The 5,586-nt window shown below is 38.8% G+C and overlaps 1 non-coding gene across 1 annotated transcript; it reads left to right on the top strand.

Annotated features, from left to right (window-relative positions):
- The first annotated feature begins 5,263 nt into the window (after nucleotides 1-5,263).
- On the top strand, nucleotides 5,264-5,370 carry LOC142168452 (small nucleolar RNA R71). The gene has a single exon (XR_012698314.1). It is a non-coding gene; the product is annotated as a small nucleolar RNA R71 (small nucleolar RNA).
- The last annotated feature ends 216 nt before the right edge of the window (nucleotides 5,371-5,586 follow it).

Here is a 5,586-nt window from a genome sequence, read left to right as displayed (position 1 = left end):
GGCCGGTCATAGACTCCGTGATGATTGATGATGATGAAGAAGCTAGTGATGAGAGAGCTTCTCTACATAGAAGGCGATGATCCTCATCGTCTCAACAGGATGCTAGGCCTGTTGAGACAGTTACACCAATTGAGGACGATGTCTTGACACTTTGGGAAGAATTTGATTTGGTAGATAATGCCAACTCCCGTATTTGGGCCCCAAGTGATGTGTCCGGTACTGCATGGCTGAGTACCGGATCCCTGCCATCTTTGGTTGGCGAGCGTCCATCCACCAGCACTGTATTTGATGCAGTTGCTTCTTACCCTTTGACTCCATCATCTTCATCTCCATCTCCACAACCACCAGCAACTGCTACATCATTTATACCTCCATCCACTCTTCCACCAGCAACTGCTGCATCATTTCCTCAAGCCCCACCTGACCATGGAGAGGGTGTTCCTCTTTCCCAGTCCCCAGTCCATGGGAATTTGGGGCAAAATTATGCCACCCCTTCCGAAGATCCACTAACTAGCGCAAAACACACACTTAAATATGCTCACTAGTCGAATATAGTATAATATAATATCGTATCCATAGGGATTGGAGTTAAATAATATTATCGTAACTTGTAGCTAGATTGCTATCTAAAATAATCAACAATTGAGAATTATGTGATTTAAAACTAAAATTTACTAAGAATCTAAAGCTAATTGACGAATGACACTCGAACAAAAGTAAGCAAGGAAGATATCAAGGGGAGAAAATAGGGATTGATTGGATAGGTGCAAGATAAATGTGTGGGATTTAACTCTAGTTAAATCACTTCTAATGTTCAGGTGAGTCTCTCGAATTCACTCAATTATTAGTTCAAACATTTAGTAGAAACTCCTATCTCGATTAAGTTTCAACCTAACAATATGAACCAATTTAAGCTCGGTGAAGATATGCACGACTTCGTAGTGGATTGGTCTTTAGGAGAACCTCTCTAGATTATCATCCTAACTAGGTTTAATCAATAATTCAACTAGCCTCTTTCGATTACTAAGAGGAATTAATGAATTCAACCAATAAGATAATGCAAAGATATCACAAGTTATGCCTCTCTCGATTACATGAACATGTGAATATATATGCAATAATTAAAACATCCAAAATGATTCAATACATAAAAACTAGAGTTAATATCCACAGAAAATATCAATACACCAAATCCATCAAACCCTAAAGGGAACTACTCCATAGATATGGAGTAATTCATCACAAATATAAAGAAAAATATAAAACGATCCAAACTCTTATCTTGAGTGAGGATTGAATGATGAATTCCTTGTGCTTTTGCTTCTCCACCTCCTCCTTAGCCTCCTTAGGTCTTAGATGTGTCAAAAGTCCTAAAAATAATATTTTTCCATGTATTTATACCAAGTAGGGTCGGCCCCAGATGAAAACACCTTCTCTTGTGCGAAATATGACAAATACTTTGTAAAACTTGCGCAGGCGCGCCTCATAGGGAGACGCGCCATGCGGGGAATTAGTTGGGAGATCTAGAGAGTTGATTTCTAATAGGCAGCAGGAAAATACACAGGCGCGGTGCACCACGCGCCGCCCCATGCACCGCGGGTGTGTTGTTTTCTCAAAGTACGGATGTTTCTTGACTTTTTGATATCCAAACGTGGTTCTCGACCCCCGAACGCGATCCCGGCTTAATCCCTTGGGCTTTTACTCTGACTTCAGAGCTCCAAATCACTCGAATTCATTCCATAACATCTACATAGCTCGGAATCCTCCTACAAGGCATAAAATACACAATCAGTGCAAAACAATAGCGATTAAAGCTCAAACTCAATTAAAGTGCAGTATATTAGAGTGCAATAAGCGACTAAAATATGACATTATAGCCTACCATCAACACCCCACACTTAAATCATTTCTCGTCCTCGAGCAATCAAACTACACTTCATAAAGACATGACCTTTTTAAACAGCTCTCCTAATTCATCATACCAAGAATATTTAACATAGACTAAGCACAATAGTGTAAAATCCTAGCCTTAAGAGTTGAATCACAAGTACCATACATTATTTATAACCCGCTCACTTACTCCAACATAGAGGTCAAGCATTACCTTTCCTTCATGAATCAAGTGCCCTCACTCAACAATAGAGAATAGTTCCGCACACAATGAAATTAAGAACAATTAGGAACTCAAGATAAAAAGAATTCACTTACTCTCAGAAATAACATTTATATGCCACAAAAGATGCACCATAGGCTTGCCCGTAGTGTACTACTCAACTAATCGAGCCCATCCAGTCAAGGATCAAATATGACTTTAATTGGTTGTAATGTAGGTTGCGGGATGGGTATGATACATTTTGATATAAGAGTGACTACACCTCCCTAAGCACCTTAATACATTCAATTTAACATTTTGAAACCCCACACTTATGTCAAACCATACTCCACCTTCACATCAATATACATTAGCTCCCAACTTCTTTAAGCAAAACGACATCAAGAGTTACCACTTTCAACGAACATTTTGCACAACAATACACTTTTTTTTTCTCTTTCTTTTTCAATTCATGTGGCTCTTACTTTTTCAATACATTGCAACTTTCTCCTTATTTCATTAGTCCCATTCAAAATCCAAACCAACCACCCCACACTTTAACTTTTACAAAGTTTATAATAATTTTAAGTGCTCACGAGAGGTAAAAGATTCAAATAAATGGTCAATTCAAACAAATGGGTAAGACTTGTAATGTGGTTACCAAAGAAATAGAATTACAGTATCAAAGGGGTTAACTACGATGCATAACAATTAGGTGAATAAAAGCATATAACTGGCTCAACAAAAAAATGCCTAAATCACTTCCAAGACTGAATAAAACTATTATTTTGCTTTGCAAACACACGGGGTAAATTCTAGACATCAAATAAAATGCATAGAATAACACAAAACCTCACACACATATAGCACATAACTCACTTAAGATTGGATCATCAAGATACTCTAGTCAAAGCAGTTAAACAAAGTTAAAATCCTACAGTTTAAGGTACTTATACAAGAGTCAAAAACGAGTTTAAGCGTCACAACTAAAGCACTCACTATTTTCAAAGCATAATAAAGTTTTAGAGACATTGTCTTCAATTCAAATTATAGCACAAGGTTTCCTACTCCTAAAAAAGTAAAAACTAACTATACCCGATTCAAACAAAACCCTTGGAAAAGAACCGCGGCATAAAGAAAAATCAAGGGGAAATTAATACACTACTTAAAAGAGAAAATCTTTTTGTCTTTTTCTTTCGACTTTAATCCCTCAAGAAACCCATCGAATGATATACATCATCGGGAAAAATCAAATTTCTTTCAAATTTTTATGTTGTTTTTTCCGAACTACTACAACAAAAACTACACAAAAAACTAAACCAACACATATACATACAACATACAATTATGTACCCATGACACACAATTAAAAAGTATAAGGTAAAGAAAACTTCCCTTAATATCTAGTCGGAATCTGAGTCGAAGTCGGGCTCCATTCTTCTCGTCCGAACTAATGTACACATCTAGGCAGACAACTTCTTCTCAGCCTTTTTGGGGTACACCCCACACTTATCTTTTTCAATCTTTCCAGCCTTCTCTTTTGAACTCTTCACTTTCCACTCAACACTTGCAGCTGGCTTCTCCTTTCTCACCCCCGTTTCTACATTCATCTCGAAAGTCACCGTCTCCTCACCCACTCTAAGCATGCGTTTTCTATCATGTATGTCTAAGATTGCTCTACCCGTTGCTAAGAATGGTCTTCCTAGGATAAGGGGGACTTCCTTGTTCTCCTCCATATTCACCACTATATCTACAGGAAATACAGACTTATCTACCCGAACTACGACATCTTCAACTATACCCTCAGGGATCAAAGTTGTTTGGTCTGCTAGCTGCAAACATATTGGTGCTGACCTTATCTCTCCAATTTCATCCTCCAGCTTCTTGTAAATAGACAAAGGCATTAGATTAATTGTGTCATCAGAATCACATAAAGGTTTGTCAAAATTAATGGAGCCTAAAGATCAAGGTATAGTAAAATTCCCTGGATCTCCACACTTTTGTGGGAGTTTATTTTGCAAGATTGCACTGCAATGCTCTGAGAGCTTGACCACTGAAGTCTCTTCTATCTTCCTCTTATTTGTAAGGATCTCCTTCAAGAATTTGGCATAAGCTGGCATTTGGGAAATCACTTCTGTGAATGACAAATTTACATTAACCTGTTTCAGCATATCCAGAAATCTCTCAAATTGCTTGTCCAACTTTTCTCTATACAACTTTTGGGGAAAAGGTAAAGCATGCATGTGCTTGCTCTCTTCAGATTCTTCCCTTCTTGAATTCTCTTCCTTCTTCCTTTTCTCAGTTCCTTTCTTGCCTTTCTTCTTCTTATCAACTTTATTTTTAGCTGCTCCCCACTTTCTTTTTCAAGTATCACATCTTTTTGGACTTGGGCGGGCTCTTTCAACACTTGCCTACTTCTCAGAGTTACAACATTCACTGTTTCCTTGGGGTTTCTCTCAGTATCAGTTGGCAGAGTGCCTGGGATTCTCTCAGATAATATTGTGGCAATTTGTCCCACTTGTCTCTCCAAATTTCGAAAAGCAGTGCCCAGTTCTTTGATGGCTGCTCCATGAGCGTCTAACCTCTCATCTGTCTTGACAATGAAGGCTTTCATTAGATCTTCTAGACCAGGTTGATTGGACTGTTGAGGCTGAAACTGCTGCCTCTATTAATTTTGGAAGATTGGAGCTCCTTGTCCCTGAGGTCTGGGGTTGCTTTGCTGCCATGCATTTGCAGTACCCCTAGGTGAACTCCATGAAACACTAGGGGTGCTTCCGACCCATTTCATTAAAATTATAATTTCCCACAGCATTCACTTCCTCAGTTGAGGCTTGACACTCATGAGTAGGGTGTCCTCTTCCATAAATATCACATGCTATATGAGGTTCACTCTGTATCGCAGCTAAGGTCAACTACCTTATCTCCTTGGACATGGTATCAAGATGTACCTGCAAAGATGTGTTAGTATCAACTTGGTGAACACCAGTCGCTCTTCTTCTTTCAGCACTCTCAGAGGGTCACTGATTTGCATCTTCAGACAATTCATCAAGAATAGTGACTATCTTCTCTGGTGTCTTCTTTATCAATGGGCCTCCAGCTGCATTACTTAATATTCTACGTGTGGCCGGTGTCAACCCATCCCAAAAATCCTAGAGTTGCGTCCAGAGTTCAATTCCGCTATGTTGACACTTTTTGACAATCTCCTTAAACCTCTCCCAAGCTTCAAACACAGTTTCAGTATCTTTCTGGCAGAAGTTATGGATTTCTTTTCTAAACTTGCCCGTCTTAGGTGAGGAAAAATATTTATCAAGAAATTTTCTGGTCATCTCCTCCCATGTTCTAATTGATCCCCGGGGAAAGCTTCTAAGCCACTGCTTTGTATCATCTTTGAGTGTGAAGGGGAATGCCCTTAAGTAAACTGCATTTTGTGAACCACCATTGTATTAAAAGGTGTTCATAATCTCGTCGAAGTCCATCAGATGTGTGTTTAGATC

This window comes from Nicotiana tabacum, chromosome 13, assembly GCF_000715075.1.
Source record: "Nicotiana tabacum cultivar K326 chromosome 13, ASM71507v2, whole genome shotgun sequence".
In the NCBI taxonomy this organism is placed as follows: Eukaryota; Viridiplantae; Streptophyta; class Magnoliopsida; order Solanales; family Solanaceae; genus Nicotiana; species Nicotiana tabacum.
This window is presented reverse-complemented; position numbering and strand designations above follow the sequence as displayed.